The sequence below is a fragment of the Coturnix japonica genome, chromosome 1 (genome assembly GCF_054131305.1).
Source record: "Coturnix japonica strain WE chromosome 1, WE-NBRP24, whole genome shotgun sequence".
Lineage (NCBI taxonomy): Eukaryota > Metazoa > Chordata > Aves > Galliformes > Phasianidae > Coturnix > Coturnix japonica.
Genome location: NC_140663.1, coordinates 100,883,573 through 100,907,811, shown reverse-complemented (window position 1 = coordinate 100,907,811; position 24,239 = coordinate 100,883,573). Strand labels below are relative to the sequence as shown.

The following is a 24,239-nucleotide window of genomic DNA, read 5'->3' as shown; positions in this document are numbered from 1 at the left end:
GAGTGGATTTTCCACATAATTGTTGAACCTCCAGCATGCAGCTGGAACACCAATGATCTGCTAGTTGGTTGAGATCCCTTTTTTCCCCCCATAGAATTAAAAACAAAACAAAACGAAACAAAAGAACTATAATGCCAGTAAGTTAGGACCCCTCACAGACCAAGGATTTATGGAACGACAAGTGAAATACTGTATAAAAATGCAGCATTTGGATAAATAGCCTGTTTTTACATCTGCACATTGACTCCTCCACGTCAAAAATACATGGCTCCCAGCTGCCCTCTGGAATCACTCCCAACATGAGCGGATGTTTTCCAGTGTGAGCCATGCAACTGCAAAACAGAAAACCTGATGCGTGCTATTGCTGAGGTCAGCATTCAGTTCGGTCTGAGAACTGCAAACTGAGAGAACAAAACCACAGCTTCCCTGGATTCCTCCAGAACCAAGGCAGGGAAGATGCCCAAGCATTAATTCTTGAGCCTTCTGTCACAAGTGCAGCTCAGGTTATTAAGGATGGGAAAAGAGCAGCCTTGAAATGCAGAGAAGCCTAGAGCTGAGAACGGGGAAGACTGAAGAGGAATAAAGGCACAGAGCAGGACAGAGGAGCAGAACCCCCATCCATCAGACCATACTCCCCTTAGTGCATTTGCAATATGAACATTTCTTCTGTTCATCAGTTTTCACCGCCAAGCCAATATATTCAGCACTTTATTTCCCTCCTCTCACTACATTTGGTTATTTACATGTCAGAAGGAATCCTCATCACTTTATTTTTTTTCTCCCTATTTGCCGAATCTGTGGAGTAAAATGACAATCTGGCATTCTGACATCAGTCTGATTGTTACTGTCATGTCACAGAGGCATCATTAATGTCACCAACCACAACACTTTGATTTAATCAGGCAGGAGTTACTTAATAATTGGCAGCGGGGAAAAAGTCTCTCTCTACTCATTTCCTATCTGCAGGAACAGGAAGGAAGCCGCATCCACTCAGTTACACTCTTCACACTGTGGCAACTCTCTTCAGCTCTGTCCATGCATCAGCTTCTTCCTGCTACACTTACTCCCCATAGACCAGCAAAGCAATCATTGGTCAATCCAAAAATTCCTCAGACACATCAAGAGAGTAGCAAACCTAAAATATCTCTCTTTTCTCATCTTCTCACCATGAAAACTTTTATTTTCAGGAGTGCAGCTTCTAATACTGGCCTCCCGAGAAAAACAAAGGTTTTGTTTTTAATTCTCCCCTCGTCATAGCAATACGTGTACTAAGCAGAAACACAGTCAATTTAGTGAAGCACATTTGCTGCTATTCCTGCACGCAAGATACAAAATAGTACCTTAATGCTTTGTGAGTCTTATTTTTAAAGTTCCCAAGAACTGAAGTTCCCATCAATTTTCTGTCACTACAAGTCATTTTCTTAGCTGTTTTTCCAGCTAGAAATTTTTTGAACATGGGTTATTATATTTTGAGAACAACATATTCTTTTTTTTTCTCTGACATTTCTTTTCATACTGCCATTTCTATTTAGTTCTCTCTGTAAAGAATCTTCCTTTCCCCTGTGTTAATACATTCTTGATATGTACACCGACAGCATTTTTGTCTTCTTTCTTACTCCCATATATACAGCTAATCAGCCTCCTCAGTCTTGCCCTGTGTGACAGCTCCTGTGAGCACCTGATGATCTCTGCCACACAGCTCCAGAATTATTTTCATTTTCTAGCTTTATACATTAACTGGACTGTATGAAGATGAGCAGAATACACACATGACAGTGACACAGGGGAAATTATCCTAGAACAGCTATAGATGAACGCGTACAACAGACCATGGGATGAGTGGGAGAAGGAGAAAGACTCCAGCTGCTGACAGCATCTTTTCCCTGATGGATTCCTAACGCAGGATGAGAGCAGGTCTTCATATAGATTAGGCCAAACTGTGGACACCCACCCAAAACTTGGTTCTTTCCTTTCCAGACAAAAAGACTGCCAGCAACAAAAACCCATGTGTTGCTTCCAGGTATTCTTCAGTTTTAAGAACGCCAAGTTTCAGATGTTTGTTTTACATTTTGAGCATATCTCTCCTGAGAAGAAGCCTCCAAAATATCTGCCTATTGCTCACTTTTGGATGCTGATAAGAAAGCGTATCAGTTCACAAAATTTTGGAAACAGTTATTGGTCTTAGTACTGAGTCATCTTGGGATTTAATGGTACAATGTACAACCACTAACACAGCTTCTCTTGCCTGATCACCCTCTGTCTGACTGCACACCCGGGCAGTAGCAGAACAGAGAGCAACAAACTGCTCCACCACACTGAGTGCATGCAGGCTATCCCTAACACATGTACTGCTATATCAGGGGTCCGAGCTTTGCCAGGTCACATGTTCCCCAGTGATATCTTACTAGTGTTTAACTTCAAGAGCCAAACACAAAAGCAGGGGATCAAAAACTTCCCACCACTGACAGCCCTTTGCTTTCCCAGAAATGTATCTGAAAGATTCAAACAGACAAGTGCATTCCTTGCTATGATTCCCTTCTCATTTTTCAGGCGTGACTGACAACACTGATTCGAACTACTACTAACAGCTTTAACAATATGCAAACAGTGCTTCAGCACTACACATCATAGAGCATAGATTACACCCTGAGTTGGAAGCAACCCATAAGAACCACAGAGTCCAACTCCTGGCTCCACATGGGAGTACTCAAAATAAATAAATAAAAAAGGATGCTAAGACCTCGTATTTGATCACATAAAACCATTCTTAGATTCCATCCCTCCTTGAAATGTCATCCAGTGCATTCTACAGGAAGGCCGGCAACACACTTGGAGCAATAATAATTAAGTCCAAGCTGCCTGAGTTTTCATCACTTCCCAGGTGGTTTTCACAGCCTGCAGTGAGCTTTATGTTGCCATGGCTACTCTTAGAAGTATTTCACCCCTCCTTTAAAACTAATCATTTCACAGTTTCAGTACACGCATACCCAATCAGCCACAGATTCATTTTTAACTCTACCAGCTCTGAAATCTAACATTTGATTTAAAGCATGCTCATCCATTTTCTTTCCTGAGGCAGATGTAAGTTAATTATCATCTACCGCATTTCTTTCGTTACTCTCAATCTCTTCAGTAGCATTAAGAAGATGGATCTCTCTCACTGTATCTTCCAAACTTCAGCATTAAGTCACATGTCACAATTTGACGTGCTTTGTTTGCAAAGGGCACCCAAATCTACTGCTGGGGACCACATGGCTGTGGACCTGTACTGCTGCATATCCCAAGTGAAATGGAAACAGATCCAGCCTCTCCATAATAGAGATCTGTTGCAGAGCAGCCAATGCAATGGGCGTGACCAGTAAAGTCCCTGAGGTCAACTTGGTTTGTGTTCAAGATTAAGAACAGGCTGTGCACTGTAGTCAACTGCTTTTGAACTCTTTCCTCCAGCCTTTAATATCTCATATTTTTCCTTAGCTCCAACAAATATGTCAGGGTCATCATTTTGTTCAGGCATAATGATTGCTATCACTGCAGAAAAGAGCTAAAGTAACTGGCCATTAATCTTTAGAAAGCAACTTGCCAAAGGAGTTTAACAAGTAGTTCCAAAAGCATAGTTCCCTACAAATTTGTATTTTAATGTTGACTGTCACTTTTACAATCTCGTATATGTATAGATACATGGATACCAAAGAACATACAAATTTATGCGACAACATTTCTCTAGGGCAAGACTCTTAGCACCTTCCTCATGTCCCTGGTCACCCATAGGAATCCATATTCTGGAGATGTCTTGCTCTGCTTCCACTTTCCAGCCAAGCATGTCTGGAGAGCTCCCACTGGCTTCAAAAAAGATGGACAGAGGTAAATGTATTAAAACTTACACTGTTAGGCTGGGTTACTTCCACAGCAAAGCTGGCTGAAAATCTGCCAAGTTCAGCCCCCTCAAGTCATTAAATTTAAATGCACAGCAAAGTTATGTTAGACTGGATGAACTTTTCAGTGCACATGGGAGGAATCGCAAAATTCTCTGGATTGTGAGATTTTAGATATTCGAGATTTCCATGTTTGCAGATCCATGAACAGCAACCAGAAACAACCCCCTGAAATCTACACTAATTGTCATAGAATCATAAAATCACCTAGGTTGCCAAGGATCCTCCAGATGATCGAGTCCAACTGTCAACCCAAAGTACTGAGTCTCATCACTGACCCAAATCCCACAAAAAGCTTAAACTTCTCTGTAAACTCATGATTTATTTGAATAGTCTACATTCTTAAAATAGAGTGCCTTGGTGCTATGTGTGTGTCAGGAAGACACCAGCAGTTTAATCTCCAGGTACTCATCTCATAGACAATTACCGAGTCAATGGAGGACACCTATCTTCTCAGTATAGTTTAAGCTGCCTAATTATAGCAGCAGAACATACAGTGTTTTTATACAAATGTGGTGATATTTAAAGCACAGCAGCATATAGATCATGAGCACCTTATCCACAAATAACAGAAGTTATAGAAATATGTAATGTTGCGCTTTGTGTGACATGATAGTCTACAGATGCACCCAGAAAAGTGAGTTTCCATACCATGCTTAGATGCATTCTTCCTCTGCCTCTTTTAATGATAGAAGGCATGTCCTGGGAGGAGAGGCTGAAAATGGCTGAAAACATTTCGGTTGTCTAGACTGGAGAAGTGACCAAGAGATGCCCTCATTCCTCTCTGCAACTTCCTATGGAAGGGAAGAGGTAAGGGCTAGGCTACTGCTTCCCAGTCCCTTCCGACTAAACTATTCAATTATTTCTCATCACTTTATGCTAGAAGTATGACAGAGAACTTGCCAGGCAAACCTTAATTCTTCTCCCCACTATTCTGTTTTGAGAAAAATGCCAAGTTCTCAGCAATGTCACTACCTTCACAAGAATCTATTGGTAGTGCAGTGCAGGCCTAAGCGCTGAAGTTCTCAATGTCCATGGAACCAATCCAATTTTAAGTCCTTATAAGAGCAGATGAGGTAGACTAATGTTTACATATGTGAATAATATACTTTGTAGAGATGAGACTTCTGTTATTAAAATCTCCATCCTAAAAGTTCACCACCCTGAAAATGGCACTTCCTCCTTTTCAACCAGGCAGGAAAGATCAGGGCTTAGAAGAGAAGCAGGGCTTTTTCTGCTGTGCTGTTCCCCTAACAGCCTGCCAACCAGTGCACAAACAGTAAATCTGTCTATTCCATTTTGGCTATCTAATTCCCCTAGAAGTCAACATTTCTTTAAAAAAATATTTTAATAGGCAGTCACTATACAGTCCTCCACTGAGTTATTCTCTTCAGAAAAACACAAATCAAATACCAACTTGACAGAAGCAGAACTTTGAGTTCATATTCGATTAGTGTAACATTTACATTGCAGTAATTCCCAGTGTTTACCATCCTGAGGTCCGGTTGCACCAGGCTCTGCACTGACACAGGAACTGCCTCTCCTCATGGTGTGTAAATCATTGCTCTAACAAGTAAAAGTAGAAATCTCCAGGTTATTCCTCCTAAAACACCAGCGTGTTCTGATTCAATCCAAACATACAATAATGGCAAATACTAATAAAACCTGAGTGAAACTGAAGACAGTATGAGAGATCACATGCTGACCTACTGTTTCAAATACCTGAGACCAAGAGAGCAAACCACAACTCTGATCAATAAAGCAAATAAAACAAGTGGCCAATGAAATTAGATAGCTCATTAAAACACCTCAAATATGTGTAGGTTCCTCCAAAAGTAATGCCTCCTATTTATTTCCAAGGAAACGACGACAGATACAAAGTACACAATAATACTATTTGAAAGAGCAAATTCTCAGCTTCACAACACTGTTATTCAACATGGCCATCACCACTGGCAATGCATTTTCACCAGCAATGAACAAGAGCCCTCATGCCACACTTGTAAAAATCTGCACAAGCAAAGGTGACCCACAGTTTCACAGTGGCTATGGCAGTGTCCTTGCTAGGAAAAGGTTGCCTATGCAGTCCATCTTTTATTGGCCTGAACAGATGGAAGGCAGAAGATGCAAAATCTAGACTAGGGTGTGGGTGTGGCAGGACAGTCCAGCCAAGACTGGCAATGTGCTCCATGGGCTTCAATCTGGTGTGAGGTCTGATGTTATCATGCTGCAAGAATAAGCTTGTCCCCTTCTCTGGCTGACTGCAGTAGTTCCAGCCTTCATCTCAGCCAGTGTTGCCATGTAGCAGTCAAAGTTCATGGTTTGTCTGGGTTCCCGGAAATACAGAAGGATCACGCCTTTCTGCACCCAAAAGACAGCGCAAATCACTTTACACACTGAAGGCTGTCTTGGACATTTCCTTCAATGGGGAATTCACATGTTGCCACTCCATGGACTACCATTTTAGCTCTAGCTCATAGCAGTGGCACTACACCTCGCTACTGCTAATGATGTGATCTAGGAAATGTCATCTTCAGACTCAAATAGGTTCTATAGGTCCTGATAAACTTAGATATGGTGTCATTTCTGTTCCTGCATGAGCATTCATGGGACACACGTGGAGCACACTTGACAATATTCTAGCATTGCTACCATCATTTCCAACACAATGAAACTGACATTCACCTCCATACACCGCTCTGTGGTCATAATCTGCTGATCGAGATGCTCTTCATTTCATGGTGTGACAGCTGTGCACAGTGGTAACAAACACAACTAGTCTTTCATGTCACTGATGCCACTACTAAGACGCACCACCCAACACCTCACTGCACTCACATCCACTGTTTGGTCTCCATCAACATTCAGCAAGCATCAATGAATGTCAGTTGGTGCCATTTTTTCCACAAGGAGGAATTCAGTGACACACCTTTGCCTCATACACACTTCCATGTCAGATCCCATGGTGTCAGACTGCCCCTCTGCTGCCATCAGTCACATGGCAACAAAATGAAATGGGATACTAGCACACCACCACCATCTGCCTCTGATGCTGTGGGCCAAAATCATAAAATAGCAGGCACTGCTTTTGGAGCAGCCCTTGTACATGCAATTATAGTACAGGCCTCATCTCTTTCAACTTTTCTTAAAAAAAATAACAGCTATTGAAATGCAGAACCCAACATTAACCAAAACGTTGTGATCTGAATTATTTTGCTCTTTACTCAGAAAAAAAAAAAAAAATGCATTAAGGAAATCAAAACATTAAGCAGCAAAATAAGTCCAGGTGTTTTGACACTACTGAAGTTACAAGGCAGGACCAGAAACATAATACATTTCCTGAGGAAGTAATGACTGAGCAAAGATGATAAGCTGATGCCTTGTGTACTTACAATAACTGCAAAATTTAATTTTGGACAGCAAGTCATACAACTTGGATTGCTGCAATATATTTTGTGAGGTGTTCACACCAGTATCAGAGCAAGGGAGCCAGATACAGATAAAAAAACAGATCCCCTCTGCATCCTCAGATGAATTCCTTGAGAGTCTGAACTACATTCAGCCCAGAAGGTGAACAAAATGGCTCCTATCCAGGAAGCTAATAAGGGTGTTCCAATCTGGGAGAAGCAAGAGATCACAGATGGAATTACAGAAAAACCAGGTTAATCTCTCAATATGCAAAGTCGATTCCCCGCTGAACTGGTGATCTCTGATCCTAATCACTCCAGCTCTGCCTGAGGACATTGTAAGAGAATTGCGGCAGCCATAGTAAACAACAAACAAACAAAAAGTCTTTCTAGGTATTTTCTACAGAGCATATGTGTTAAAAATTAGAAATAAAAAATGTTTACCCAAGTCAGTTAATGGTAAGAAACACTAAATGAAGCAGCAACGAAATAAAGAGCTAAACAAACTAAATCCAAGAAAGCCAAGGAAGCGCTGAAGTATTCTTGTTAAGGTCTCGTCCATAACTAACAAGAAAGCAGCTCTCATCAAACCTTTTCCCAAACAAACAGATGATGTCATTAATTTCTCTTGAACCTTAAGGTTGTTGAGGAAGAGGATCTGATCTAATACCAGTTAATTCCCACTCTGTACAAAATTGTAATCTGTCCTGCAAACCAGATCTGACCTGGATTCGAGTCAAGAATTTGTGAATTAACAAAAGAGGAAAAAAAATATTACATGACAGACACATATGCTATGCTAGTGTGTATGCCGTGCACACGGTTTTATGCTTCTATTGCTACAAAAGCATAACTGATACAATACACTCCGGTATTAATTCAAGACATGGAGAATTAATAAAAACTACAATTTTTCACATACACACCTACGATAGAAACATTCTTGGGTTAAAAAAACAAACCAAAAGCAAACCCAAAAAACTATGGCTGTTAACACTGTTATTCTTTTCATTCACTATTTTTTAACATTAGAACTGTAATGGCACTTATGTAGGACCTGTTTTCTTGAAGATTTTGAAGACTGAAGAGGCCAGTAACCATGCTCGTCTTAATTTGTGCTGCTATGCTGTACGGCTGCAAGCTTACATAGCTGCAGAAATTCACTGTAAAGCTGAAATATAAATAAACTCATCAATATTAGAAGTGCGTGCGTACACACACTGAGGACTGTAGGCTTGTAAACAGCACAGGCGTAACTGCCTGGAGGAAATACTTGGCAAAAACAAAGACAAGAAGATCACCCCCACAGATTTTAATGTATTTGTCTCTTCGTTGCTTAATGAAACAAACAAACAAAAGAACCCACACAATGCTCTGGAGAACCGTCTTCTGCAAATTCACATCCCTCAGAAAGCCTTCCAATTGTAGCCATATTAATTACAACTCCAGCAGGCTTTATTTTACAGCTGAAGTGGCATGTAATTTTTCCACTAAAACTAGTCAACAGATTGCACTCAGGATTCAAAAAGTTGTTATTTACTCCAGACATAGCTCGACAAACTTCCAAGATTTCTTTTGGCTGGAAGTCTTAGGCATATGTAGAAACATCCAGAAACGAAGCCAGCCCAGAAATCTAGGGCAGCTCTGTGTTACTTTTCTTCCTTTCCCAAAGCCTGAACAGACACCTTGCTGAGGGCTTTAATGTGCAGGAAAAGCCAGGAAACTCAGCCTCCATCCCCACGCCCCACCTGTCCTGCCTCAGGTAGGGCTGCTTGCCCTCAGCTTGCAGCAACCCACCTGCCTGAGATTTCTTTTGAGGTGCTGCAGACATGGGTGGCACAAATAATGTGGAAGAAACACACACCCTGCCTATGAGCCTGTAACAGCCTGATTTCCAAGTTCCATACCAAGAGACACAACTACATGAACCAAGAGCATGAAAATTATAGAAATTTTAAAGCTCTCACAATGAACAAAACTGAGTCCCACTGCACCTTAATGGGCATTGTCACAGGTGGGCAAAGAATGAGGGATGCTATCTACAACTAGCAACAAGTTATTAAAGTGGATCAGCCTACAAGAGCATTTCAAAAGGACCACCACCTTTCAGCTCACTCAAGGAAGCATTTTAAAGAAGCTATCACCATAGACACAGCACAAAAATTCAACTTACCAGTACAAGTAATAGGCTAAAGCCAGCGCAATGAGTGTGGCACAGACTCCCGCTAGCAAGCATGCACCCGACTGGCCTACCAACATCTTCCCAATCTGTTATTGATTAATAAAACAAAAAAAGGAGTAGAAAAAAATGCAGGGGCAAAAATGGGAGATGCGAGTCCTTGCTGGAAAAGCAAATCAGTCTTGACATGGAGGAGGGATTATGATGACAAAAGCACATCGAGGTAAATCTGGAAGCACTGCAGCTGCTAAAACTGCTGGCTCAGCAACAGGAAAAAAATCTGGGCGTCCTCTTCTTCACTTGGCTTCCTAAAACACAGCATTAAATGAGCCCCTCTTACCTCCAAGAATGAGCACATGATGGGGGCATAAGTGGACTCCTATTTGAAATAGGTAATACTTCTCAATAAATATTACTGTCAGGTGGTGTTGCTCACAAACCAGGCTTTTGTTCTAATCCAATAATCTTCTTACAGCAAATTACCAGGCTACGATCAACTGGATTCGCTCATGTGGTGAGGTACGTATGCCCAGCACTGCTGTTTGACACATTTTGTGTTGGGCTAGGTTTTTTTAAGAGCTGAGAAAAGACAAACTCTAGACACTCTAGACAGTAAGCATGAGGAGGCTCTCATCCCACCTCAGCCTGTCTCTTTCCCACGCAAGGAGTCAACACAAGGTTTGTGAGACCAGGGCTGCAGAGAAATGGTTTGGTCTGCACCCAAGTATAGGCTTTCCAGGGTTGAAGGACTATTTGCCCCAGCGCTGCAAAGAAGGGAGGTCTTAACACAAATAAAGGGGCTTTGCAGCCAGCTGGGTGGTTTTTTTTGCAGAGGGGAATTTGGTAGACTGCACTTTCTTTACCCTTACCCTGCAGCTCTTGGAGGAGAGCTTAACCATTCTACAGATGACATTTTCTCTCTTCTTATTCAGGGCTCTGAGGAGGCTTGAGCCACTACACACTTGCTCCAGCAGCTTTGTTTAGAGGAAGGCACTAGAGGAGGCCAGAGATGAGAGGCAAGAAGTCTGTAGTCACATGCTGTGAGCCATTTAGGCCATTTTGAGCCGTGGTCTCAACAGTCACAATGGAGACCAGAGGCAGCAGCCACACAGTGATGGGATGGTGGGAGAGCATGGGAACTACGCGCCTACAACTACACCAATGTCCTCAGTGCTGTGATGGTTGTTTCAACTGGTGTAACTGATTCCCATGAGGGAAGGGTTAGACCACCAGGAAGAACATAAAGAAATGAAATCCAAACACAATCCTTAAACACTGAATTAAAAGTGAAGAGGTTGTTGTGCATCCAGCACTTCTGCTTTCTGACCCAACTCCGGCACTAATGCTGCAGTAAGCTGTAGGATGCTTCTGGCTCTTATGGATCCCTGGTTGCCCTGCACACGTGGCCACAGAGGTTTTAGTGAAATAGGAGGAGAGGGCAGAAGCACTTAAGCAAAAAGAAACAGGAAATAATACAATCAAAGGAACTCACAATGCTTGCAACTATTTAGAAACACGGCCAAAAAGGAAATGAAGGATTGGATTTGAAAATCACCAACCAATAGGAGATTTCACCGGGTAGGAAGTTCAGCAGAGCTGGATAAAAAAAAAAGCAAAGAGTATAAGAAGCCACCTCCCAGTTTAAAAGCATGCACAAGATAAGCATGCCACATTGTAAAAAGTACACTGAGAAGGGTTCAGTTTATCAAGTTGTGCGTGAAACCAGCTTCTCAGTCAGGACAGAAGCAATCCAGTATTCATGACTTTAAGGAAAATTTCAAGTGCCCTCTCAGTGCCAGTTCAATAGGTCCTCCTATCCTGTTGTATCTTGAGCAAACTCCAAGGCTATTTCAAACACTTTTTCAATCTCACCTGTAACTCAGCCCTGTTTCTGACATGATAACACAGGCACAAAGTCTCATTGCTATCTACTCTGTCAGTTGAAGAGGCAGTTTGCACCCAAACTAACTGCTTGGGAATAATAAGCTCTTGTGGGACACAAAGGGATTTCTATGGGTTGTATTCCCCAGTCTCATTTGGAGACTGGTCACATACAAAGTTATGTATCGAAACAAAAACCTCGGAGACAAACACACATAGTTCAGAGATGGCAGGAGATTTTCAGACATTCACAATCTGCAAGCTGGTGCTAGCAATGTTGCCGAAGGTGAAGCTGAATCACCAGTTTCCAGGACTGCTGACCAATACTTTTCCAGGCCACAATATCCACTGCAGAAAATACATATAATGGAATATGACTGAGCAAAGGACAGCCTTACAATTTTGTAAATGAAACAACAAAACCGAAGTAGCAATTATCTAGTGGCTTCATTTAATAAAATAATTAGGAATTTGAATAATTGTCTATATCTGGAACAAATCTTACTTGTTATTTCTATTATAAAAACAATTCTAAAATTATAGTGCTTGTATTCAAAAAGGGATTCTATAATACCAACCTTACATAACAAACAGAAAGGAGTTATCTAACAGAAGCACTATTAGTACAAAATGATTTCTGAGTAATAAGCCTCTTGAACTGTGTGAAATGATCAATGTTATATAATTAAACAATGTTGCCAATCTTAGTCTCTGATGATTAAGAAAAACCTCAACAGCGTCTACTCATCTTTAAGACTACACAAAATGCTCCCCTCTGCTCCAAGTGGTTGAGTTTGCAAAGCGGGTGGGAATTCATTCTTTGCATTCAGATAAAGTACAGAAGAAATTCAAAAGCATTTGTGCAACTACAGGGAAAACTGTAAAACCTAGAGGCCCATCCAGAAGTCCACTTCCAGCCACAAAAGCTGGTGGCTTTAAATATAAGAGTAAGTAAACAAAGTTAGGGTACTATGGTTAGGCTGCGGTTGGACTTGATGATCTTCAAGGTCTTTTCCAACCTGGGTAGTTCTATGATTCTATGGAAGTAGGAGGAGGAACACAGGCATAGAGGCAGGCATTTATAAATCTGAGTCTTCTTCTACAGAAACTTGTGTGAAACTGGAAAATGCTTTTTTCTTACAGTTTTCTTACCTGTCAAAACCAAGGACAAACAAAAATAGTCCCATCTACCACCATCCAATATTTAAATACTGTAAGAAGGAGGATACACTTTGTTTTCTGGATGGTAAATTACACATAAATCAACCCTCAAGCAAAAGAATCAGAGTCAACCAGGAGATAGCTGTCAACATGCGAATATTCTTTCGCTGAACAAGGAGAAGCTTCTGACTGTGGCTAAAGTATCCAACCCGCACGAGACTTACTATTACTATCAGCAAACACTGTATGTGCCCCTACTCAAGTTCAAAGCTTTTCTTTGATGTAATGCAAACTAACTGAGAAGAAACTGTAAGTTTGTTTTTCAAGAAATTCTCATTTGCTCTAAATTTTAGGTAGGGAACACTGTTTTCTGCAAGACAGGAGCAATGTGATTTATTTTATGATTGTAGCCACAGTAATACTTCCTCACAACTTCTAAGGGGTTCAACATGGGAAGGAGGTGTGGGGTATGTAGGGGAAGGAGGGAAAATGGAAGCTGTTGTTCTGAGGTATTTGGCTTTGGAAGATCTCAGTAGCAAGAGAGACAAGGAATAAAAATACCAAACACAGAAACTGTAGGTGTTCTGCTGAGCAACTGTCACTCACAGGGCTTCACGTAAAACTCTGTTGTTTAGAGCCTTGAAGGAATAATAGGTGAAATAATAATAGGTGAAAAATGTGGCATGGAATAACAACAGGCTGAGAACCCAAACAGCTTCTCTGTCAGCCCATGCAAGCTGAGTTGGCGCACAGAATTGTACTGATTCCATGGAGGAGTTTGTTCAGTGCAGTGTTACTTTGTACAGATGCCATTTACAACCCAAAGGGAAGAATGCAAGAAAAGTTGTATAATAGATAAGTCAAATCACTCCCCTCTTCCTTGTACAGGATCCAACTTTTGTTCTCTTTCCTGCCACCTCAGCTGTCATCAGGAGTATATTCCAACCCAACACAACAGCTGGGCCTCTGTCAGGTGATTTTATTGACAAATATTTAACAATGTTGTTATCAGCCTGAATTCATAGTTATCCCTCTGGTCAGTTCTCTTTTTGCATATACATATATACATGTCATATAAGACAGATATCTTTCAAAAAAGATAGAGCACACTATCAAGCAGACTGATAGCAAAAGCAAATACATGCTGGGCAAAGTTTTTTGTTCTGTGTTCTCAGAGAAGATCACACCAGCCCATTCTGGTTTGAATACCAATACTGTCAGCAGCCACACAGCACACAACCTTCTTGGTGTAAATGAAATCAAACAAAGAAAAGGAAAGCAAACCAAAACCACAACCAAAGAACAACCCACCCACCAAAAGAAGAAACAAACAAACAAAACACTTGGACACCTCATTTTGATTGTGAATTTGAACTCCATAAACATGAAATAATAATACTCTAATAAATAAACATTTCACATGGTGAAATCTTTCCGAATTAGAACCAGCATACTTTATAAATACAGTATTCTGCTCATTCAAAACATTAACTTGGAAGTGGAAGGCTTGTATGCTATTAAAAGGTTGGACTGTTGTTGGCTATTCAGCTGGGACACCCAATAGAAGCTGTTCTACATAATAGCTGATCTGTTTTAAAACCTATGTGAGAGAAAGACCTGGAAAGGAATGTTTATAGATCTCCCCATGTCTTAAATTCTTCTGTCTCCTTCCACGGTAACACACACAGGTTTTGAACACCAGCAAAGATCTGAAATCAAGAACCTGTTAGTGTTTTCATGATTTAGTTTTCTCTGCTTATCCTTCTCCCAACAGTGGTCTTTTAATACAGTGTTGGAGAGGGAGGTAACTTAATTATCTTTCTACCAAAGACTAGGATACTTGAAATGAGTAGCCCACTAGAAATGCATGCTTCTGTTGTTCCAGAGGGCTACTATGCTCAAGGTCTACTCCACAAGTGACAGTAAAAGCACCAAAGTTTTCACAGATGCTCTCTGCTCTTGTTATCATCATGTCATGCACAATAGCTCAGACTGGATCTTTACAAAACAATGTTTAATGATGGCTGTGAGTTCCTTCTCAGCCCTGTAGGTGCTACAGCACTGACTCTCATTTCACTGTGTGAGGTTTCTCACTAGCCTAACCCAAGTAAGGTGGGCAATCACATGCATGGAAATTCCTACATTACAACCACACCATCACCACAACTCCTGTTAGAGATATACAGCATCATTGGAGCAGGCATTGTTTTCTGTTACCTGGCAGAGTTACAAAGCTCAAAAGAAGTGTCAGGTGAAATTAGCAGTATAAAAGTAGGCACCCGTTTCTCTTGGAGCTTGCAGCATTTCAGAATAGATTGGCTGCCAAGCCAAAAGTTTCTCTCCAACATTCAAAAGAACAGAAGCTAATTAGTAAACAGAGGTGTTTACTGTACCAAAGCCTTACATTTAAAAGAGCCTGCATGCCATGTTTGATTTTGGAATGCCATCGTTCTAGCTTGGCACTGCTTTTCTAAAGCTCCTCAGCCAGAAAACATAACAGTTTGAGAAGCAGCATTTATGCACTTATGATTCATTTTTATTTGCTAGAATAATCCTTAGCTCACCTGCAATTATATGCAAAAAAATCAGATATTCAAGGACATTAAAAACTGCCTGCAGTTCAATGTTTTGTGTTCATATAGAACACATTTACAGACAATGAGTCTAGCAAACCAAGCTAGATTCATTTTAAATAAACAAACTGCTCTAATTACCAAACTAATCTAAAAGAATCAATATTTCTCCAATCAAGATATATTACAAGAACCTTCATGCTATTTACTCAGTAATGTATAATTGCTTCTTAAGTCCACAGACTACACTGTTCACTTTCAAGCCCATTAAATGTGAGATAGTTATTTTGTTTCATTCTATTTATATTCCTATTACCTCCACTATAAGAAGTCAAATTTTGGAAATATTTGTAATAATTGAAACTTCTCTGGATTAATAAGAAAAGTATTTTTTCTGTAACCACATTCACCATTACTTTCAGGCAACTGGAAGCTTATTTAGATGCATGGTTTGACTGATTTCTCAGGAGTCCCTGCTCCAGGCACTCCTAGAGGCATACTCAATTTATACTTAGGGTCAGCATGTCCTGTTGTTTGCTTGTATTGATATAGGCTGTCTGAGTATTTGGGATCAATGTGTATTAGTTTAAGGACCAATATATTAATTGCTCGGGTTGGAAAAGACCTTAAGGATCATCAAGTCCAGCCACAGCCTAACCAACAGCTAAACATAGCCCTTTGCTAAATCATGTCCCTGAGCACCACATCCAAACTGTTTTTAAACACATCCAGAGACGGTGACTCAACCACTTCCCTGGAGAGCCTATTCCAGTGCTTAACAACCCTTTCTATAAAGAAGTTTTTCCTGATATATATACTAAACTTACCCTTTGCTTTTAGCTTAGCAAAAGGAATTGATGTGAATTAGTTCTAAAATATTCCAGTTCAGCTTTAGCTTTGCTTGGTATGTGGATGGTTTTGTTTTCCAGTCTGCCTCACTGAAGCCACAACAGACTGCTTTTATCTATATACTATATACTGGGAGCTTCTCTGTATCCACCAGGTGCAAGGACTTTTTCTTGGATTTCATATACATTGTTTTAAGCCGTAGAATACCAAGATAAAAAGTTGCTAATCATGGAATAACAAGCAATGGGAATTTTTCAGGTTGGGGAAAAACAGCTGAAGATCAGCCAAAGGTCGCTGTGATTAAGCTGAAGATGAAATAAAAGGGATGAAGTTGGCAATCTTCTGACAACTGAAGGCCTGTATTGCACATGTTCAAAGGATATTAGCATATATTAATGAGTTCTTGGAGAAGAATGAATATGTAAGCCATTTCCAGGAAATATATCACATACCTGTCTTAACTATGTGTATGTAGAATCTGAGAGTGCACTCTTGATTTGTCAAGTCACCTGGTAGGTATCATGAATAAAGGAATGCCTACTTTTTAACACAGTTCTTCTGGACTTTCTAATGACAGAATAAATTTTACAGCAACCACTCATTCCTGATCTGTAAAAACAAGAATTATCTTAAGCTAAGCTGTAATCCCAGCACTACGCCGGCTCACAGATATTAAAAATACAGACTCCTCTGAGGCATACACATCACAAGACTAAGCAGCATTGCTATACCTGCTATACAAAAGAAAAGGAAATGCAGGATAAAATGATTCTCTGTATGAGCCCTTTTGCTGCCTTCTTCAGATACAGATCTAAAGCATCTAGATGATTCCTTACCAAGTATGGCAGAAGCTGAGGAAGGGGAAGGAGTATCTTCTTTGAGAGTCATCAAGAAATGACTTGCTAAACCACTGCCAGTCAGGCCCAGCAGTGCAGATGAGCAGCCTGAGCTGCTGTTCTACACACACACTGGTTTTCCACCATGTTGGAATGATTGCTAAAGCAGCCCAGCCACAAAAGGCATCATTTACAGCACAGTGGACGGTCACAAAGTTAATGAAGCACCCAGAGTATCTCTTGTATGAGAAAAGGCTGAGAGATTTGGGACCATCCAGCCTGGGGAACATAAGACTGCAAAGGGATCTTGTCAGCGTTTCTGAATACCTCAAGCGTGGGAGTCATACGGATGGGGCCAGGCTCTTTTCAGACATGGGGCAATGGCCAAAACTGGAACACGAGAAGTTCCATTTCCATACAAACATACAAAAGAAATTCCTTGCTGTCAGAATCATAGAACACAGGAACAGGCTGCCCAGAGAGGTAGTAGAATCTCCTACCCTGGACATATTCCAGACCCACCTGGATGCCTTCCTGCTCAACCTACTGCAGAGAGCCTGCTTTAGCCAGAGGTTGGATTCTGTGATCTCCAGAGGTCCCTTCCAATCCCTGTGATTCTATGATTTACCAGCCATTTTCCATCACAGATATATATAGTTGCACAAACTTCAGCCTCTCAGTCTTGCGCCAAACCACACTTGTGCATCAGGCTACTGGTCCAAATGAACATGAACACTAAAATCATGGCAGAAACAGAGACTCTCTTAAGGAGACAACGAAGGTGCAGAGCCTTGAGACAAATTTGGCCTTGCTTACATGGAAAGTAATAATGCCTGCTGCAACTGCATTCACATTCCCACCTGTACTCTCTGCTGCTTTAGAAAATACTACCAAGAAGTTCTAAATGTGTGGCCTTCACAACTTACTGAACACATGAAAACAATTGCTCCCAATGCAACGTTTATATTATCAGAGCAATTACTAAAAAAATACGTGCCTTTATAACTTCCTACAAAGCATTTTTAGTTTGGATTATTTTTCTCTCTCAAAATAAATAGCCTGACGAGGCATTCAGTAGTCAGAGGATGGCTGAACAAAGGAAGTTGCCTGTATATAATCCAGGTCCATGCTGCGTGTATTTTAAATGAATTGGGCATTAAAGTAAACTTAGCACTAAATAAGCCTTTTGCAAGAGAGTCTATGGGCTAAAGAGCATATAAACCAAAATTTTAAGAACCTTAATTAGGACTCAAGTTGCATTTAGACACCTGCTCCTAGGAGCAGCAATTACCAAAGGCAACCTATGGATCTTTGATTTCCCCTGAATTTTCTTGTGCTCAAATGGGTTCTTGACAACTCTAGTAGGACTGACCAGTGTAGGGTCCTGTTCCCAAAGTAGCCAAAACCTTCTGACAGTGCTGTTCCTTTCACTCTGCCTCCAATGGAACAAAACAGTGTGGTGTAGTCCCACTATTTTCAAATATCAAGAGGACCAAGTGCTTCACAAAATACAGCTGGTACACTTGTTTCTTTCAAATAAAAATGAAGAGAGTTGACCTTCTGTTGCCTCTCTCCTATATGCAGGCTCAATAGTTAGAGGAGACATACTCAAGTGAAAGATGTGATAACAATATTCTCTCCATACTGAAATAGCTCAGAACAACACTTCTCACTTGGCATAAGAATGCTGCATTCAATAACTCATACAATAAACAAACAAAAAAAAATCCAACACTGAAAAATCAGCCCAACCTACTCAAAGTGTTTCTGAACTACCAAGGAAAACTATTCCTTCCTTATTTTTACAGTGTCCCAGCTCAGTGTGCTATCTATTAAAAACAGATGGGAAAGAACATTACTTTTCATGTTGTGCAAAATAGACTCTTGGCTTAAATATCATCCTACACCAGACTAACAGTAGGGAACATGTCCCTGGTAGCAGCTTTTCAGAGCCTGCCAGAGTAGAGGCCTCTGATTTACAGGCTTTGAAGCTGCCTCTTAATGCTGATAAAATAAATATGAAAACAGAGAATGTAAACAGTTTCCAATGTATTCTCCATCTTTCCTTGCTTGAACTAAAGGAAACTCTTCTAATTGGGACTGTCATTACTGAGGAAAATATATCCCAGAGGATGATAAGGATAAAACCAGCAGGTGATACCTACAAGGCCTCTGCTTATGCAGAAGCCCCAGGAAGAAAGGGCAGCCATTAGAAGAAGCGCTGCAATAATTCAGTCTCCCTGCACTTCATTCCCTCACTTCATCAGCTGTGTGCCCGTTGGTACCAGTTGTGCTCTTGTTCATGAAATGGAGATTTGTTCTGCGTCAGAAGCGTCCACTGGGACACTGAAAAGCTCTCAGAGAAATTTCTCTAATCCATATTAATATCTATCGACTCACTCAGGGTTTATCTGAACAATCAAGAAGGCGAAGGCTGAAGGAATTATTCAGGGGATTATTCAACCTGTGCAGCTTCCAGCATGGCCATCCACCTCACTTGGGACATTTCATTTTCAGTAGAACCTTCCATGCTCTATTGACCTGAGATAAAAGAGTCAGGCACGCACTATGGAAGGCACAGACGCCAGGCTTTGCAGTCTGCAGGGCTGGGTAAGAGAAGCCCAGATTCTCTCTTCTCCAAACAGAAACAGAGCTTAAAAATTCACCAGCTATGCACAGTTCATACAACCCTGTCCCCCCAACACATCTTAGCTTCTCATTAACACTCAACATTGATGGCCTTTTCAAGCCTTACACAAAAAGAGGGGGGGGGGGGGAAAGGCAAAAATTGAAGCCATAAAAACTGAAAAATAAGTTACAAAGCAGCAAACACATAAAACAGGCTTTGGTGCGTTTCTGTGACATCGCTTTTACACAGCAACAAGCCCAAGAAAAAAGTCTCTGCAGAATCAGCTTTGAAAGCAGCTGGTCACCATCACAGCATAGCAAGGCTGTTTCATCAGTGACCCTCACCCACTAAAGCTGCAGATGGTCAGCATTAACCAGATTCAGGTAAAATGGCTAATTGTGAGGGTTTGTGCAAAATTTTAATCCAAGAATATGTGGGGCTTGCAGGAGTGATCCAATATGATCTGGGACAACTGCTCTCTTTAAAGCAGGATAAAAAAGCAACTTTAAACGGGGTATACCGTTGCATGGAGTGAATACAGGCTGTGGCTGATACAGTATGCATTGCTTTGTGAGACTGAGCTTTGAAGCGACTCTCACAGAAATGGAAGTTTTGTAGGAGATGACCTGTCCTATATCAGACCTTGAAAGGTTATAAAATACCAAAGCAACACTGTGTGTTTGCAAAATCACCAGAGTTAAATTACTTTCCTATATTAAAAAAGCCATAAAGGGGGCAGAGTATCACAGAGATCATCATTAAAATGTCAACAGCTGATGCTAGCCACTCCATTTTTAAAATCTTGCCCTGGAATTCTCCATCCTATTGCTGTGTCAATGGGATCCCGTCAGCTTTTTACTTTTGCTGCCACCTTCTATGGTTGAGAGACCAGAAAAAAACCATTTTCGTATCTGGTTACCAGACAAAATTTAAAGGCTGCTTGGCTTAAAGGCAGCCCAATCTAAGATGAACTTCAGACTCAGCTGTCAAGAGACTTCTAGGAACTCTGTAAGAAGCACTTCAAAGCATATTAAGGCCACAGTTCCAAGTACAGTTCAGGAGGGAGGAAATTATTTAGCATTTAAGGAGTAGCCCCCATAAGGGTTTATCTGTTATTGAGTCTTTGCTGCCATTAATACCAGCAGGAACATCACGCATGAAAGCACACGAGTCAACTCTACAGCACACACCAAGCTGAAGCACAGGTTTCCCTAAACTAAATTCAAAGAGTGGGAGATGTTTGATGCCTCTCCTGGCAATCCATAGGGATCTATGAGAAAAACAGGATGTTCACTCCCCCTTTTTTCCCTAAAAGCATCTAATTGCTACAGACAAAACACAAATACAGAAACGTGGGGAAGATTTCTTTCTTACCACCACCACTGTGGACCACTTCTGGCACCTGGCAACACTCAGAGCAACAGGAGAATTCCCATCTCCTCCCTCCAGGAAAGTACCACTGCTTATGTTTCAAGAGATTTGCTTTCTCATTTGCCTATAAGCAAAAAAGATATTCTTCAATGAATGAGGGTAAAAATATTTTGTTTAAAAGCAAAACATGATGCAAATAACAGAGAGCTGCTAACCCCGCTCACCCATTCGTTAGCTCAAACTTTCCCTATTAAAGTTAACTGTCTTTCGTTTTTCTTTAGGCAAAGAAAAAGAGAAAACAAAACCAAAAGGCGACTTTGTCCCTCTTCCCATGTACTAATGTTGCACTCTGCTCCACATGCAACAACTACCTTTACTTGCAGAAGGTCTGGCTGGCACATAACTATGAAGTTAAAAGCAAATGCGTTCAATTTATATTTAGTAGTGAAATCGCAGCTTCTATTCAGAAATGAGAAGGGGTTTGCATACTGAAGAACTAACCTATTTTTACTAGCTTTACTAATAAGCATAACAAAGGGCACTTCTTCTACCTACAAAAAATCCCATCTTCAGAGAAGTTATTTGAAAATGAAGCAGAAGCAATTATCTATTCTCAAAACACACACTTAATCCCTATATTTTATTAAGAGTGGGGTTTTTTTAATGATCTTGAAGCAATTAAGTTAATCATTATTTAATTTTAGATTTACGGAACTGAAGATTTACTTCAGACGCAAGCTCACTTTCCACATAATTTAGTCTTAGTAATTAGAGATGCACTTTACCCAGAGGTGGCTTGTTTAAAGTGTACTGTCTGATTTCACAAGCCCTGCAAACTATATGCAACGTTCATGTAGAAATCTACGGATCAAAACTGCAAACCAAGAACATCCCTCAATAAAACCAGATTTAACAGATCGCAAACCAGCTCTTCTCAAAAATAAGTGATAACAATAAAGCCATCTAGACACCTATCCTGCAATTCAGGTAATCACAAAACATTTCCCAAACCCACCACTGTTTCTACCAGAGTTTAAAGATGTTGAATCATAGTCTATCCTGAGTTGGAAGGGACCCATAGCAATCATCGAGTCCAACTCCCAGCTCCATATAGGACCACCCAAAAATCAGGCAATATTTTAATCAGGATGTAGGGCCTGAATGAAAATGAATGTGTCTAAGAGGATGCCCAGCAGACATCTGATACTGGAAGTAACCAGTACTCCGTTGTTTGGACACCCGCAGAATTCTGCGACAGCCGTATGAGAGAAGTGGAAATGACAACCAGGCATATAGGCTCATACTGTGAATGTAAAATCATTAAAGTTGGAAAAGACTTCTCTCTAATCATTAGATCCAGTGACCAGTCCATCCCCACCATGCCCACTAACCGTGTTCCTCAGTGCTTGAACATCTAAAGGGATCCTGACTCCATCACCTCTCTGGGCATTCAGTTCCAATGCCATACCCTTCTTTCTGAGAATAAATATTTCCTAATATCCAATGTGAATATTTACCCTGCACCCTACACCATTCGAAAACTGCTTAACTCTGACCTACTTCAGAGAACTTTGTGCAACCACACTGCTGACATCGAATCACACCAACAACTGTTAGTCAGCCATTCAGCAAGCTGGTAATGCTCTGCCTCATATTTAGGTTTGTGCACAGTTAATGGCATCACTGCCAGTCCAGCTGGGCTGGCATACTTCCCAAGGCCAATTTTATGTCAAAACATGTTTGCTGGCTTTTTGGAGCAAAGGGTGGCATCTTCCACCACTTCTGTTAGAGGCAAGGCAAACAGATGACCAAGCAAGCATTTTAAAGGATTACATCACTTTCTACAGCACTCTCTTGAAAGCCGTCCAACAAAACACAACTGCTCAGTGTTCAAATTTGACTATTTTCAAATCAAGAAAAATCACATTCTCTCCAAATATTGAAACTTCAGATTCATTTCAAGATTTTAAAATCACTACTGTTAGGATGTAATTTGGCTTTCTGAATAGAAAGGGCCACATGAATGTGGCATCAATTGCACACAAGGTTTTCATAAAGACTGACAAAACATGAATCTAGAAAGACACCAGGACATGATGGATGTATTGAAGGGAGATTACTGAAAATAAAGTTAAGTAAAGTAAATTTAGGTTAGATGTTAGGCAGAAATTCTTTCCTCAGAGGCCAGTAAGGCGCTGGCACAGCTGCCCATAGAAGCTGTGGTGCCCCATCCCTGCAGGCGCTGAAGGCCAGGTTAGATGGGGCCCTGGGCAGCCTGAGCTGGTGGGGTGGACAGCCCTGCCCATGGCAGGGGTTGGGGTGGGTGGGCTTTGAGCTCCCTTCCAACCCAAACCATTCTGTGATTGATTCTCAGCTATCTGGACTTCCAGAAAACATTAAGTAATATTTTTCTATGTGGCGTTGCATGAAGTAAACAAGTTGGAGACCTGTCACTTGGAGCTGTGACACCAGTAAGGATCCAGCCCAAGAGAGACGGTGACAGAACAGTGTGGAGATAAAAAACTGCAGACTTTCTGTGAGTCACTAACAAACACATTAAACAAAAAGCAATATCAGTTTGCTGGTTCATTTTCACCAAATGATGGCTTACGTAAAAAATAACAGCAGATGATGACAAAGTTGGAAAGCAAATTCAACAGAAATATGAATTGAGTTGTCATACAACAGGTACTGCAATCTTAAAGGTTGGAGCCACACAAGCAAGATAGAAAGTTGCTAGTATACATGCACAGCTCCACATGTAAAACAAGCAAGCCCTGCCAGATGCTGGAAGCTGGTGAGTGCCAGGAGCAGATAGGCCTGGATGCGCTAGATGAGCCTAACACAAAAAGGCTGCAAGTCACTACTTAGATGCAGGTGAGCAAAATGCACTTGCAATCCTGGGATATATCCAGAGAACCATTTCCAACAGAGACAGGAAGTAAATACATAGGAAGCCCTGATAAAATGCCATTTGGAATAGTGCACAAGACAGACCACCTGTGTTCAAAAAGGAAGGTCTAGAAATAAGAGAGTCTATCAGAGGGCTTCCACACTGGGAGTATGCACGGTGACCTGCATGCACAACCTGAACAAAATGGTTCAGAGTGGATGCATTTGCCCCTGTAAGACAATAAAGATAAACATCAGGAATGGGAATAAGCTGTCTGAGCCAAAAAGGCTACTGATAAAAGAACAGAAAGGAATCAGCTGACCAGAAGTAAGTTTCAGAAGGAACCAAACCAGAATAGCAATGCTCTTGATGAAGCTTTCAGAGCAAAAAACCCATGGGCTTAAGGAGTTCCTCGTGATATTTGTCAGAAGGGCACTATGATACAACATTTGCTCTTTACAGTTCATGCTATTTTGGGGCTACTTTATCTAAACATTCATTGAAGGGTCTATGAAACAAACACCAAAA

General features: G+C 40.9%; 1 protein-coding gene across 5 annotated transcripts in view; it reads right to left on the bottom strand.

Moving 5' to 3' along the window:
* AGPAT3 (1-acylglycerol-3-phosphate O-acyltransferase 3) overlaps positions 1 to 24,239 on the bottom strand; it is an 85,467-nt gene that overhangs the window by 27,027 nt on the left and 34,201 nt on the right. For 2 of the 5 annotated variants that reach the window (XM_085530073.1, XM_015883777.3), the window contains exon 2: positions 20,822 to 20,942. The exons of 2 other annotated variants lie outside the window; for them this stretch is intronic. The gene's annotated coding sequence lies outside the window, so the exon portion shown is untranslated. Of the gene's footprint in view, positions 1 to 9,512; positions 9,534 to 20,821; positions 20,943 to 24,239 lie in introns of those variants that run through there. One more of the 5 variants, XM_085530080.1, reaches the window with a different exon arrangement.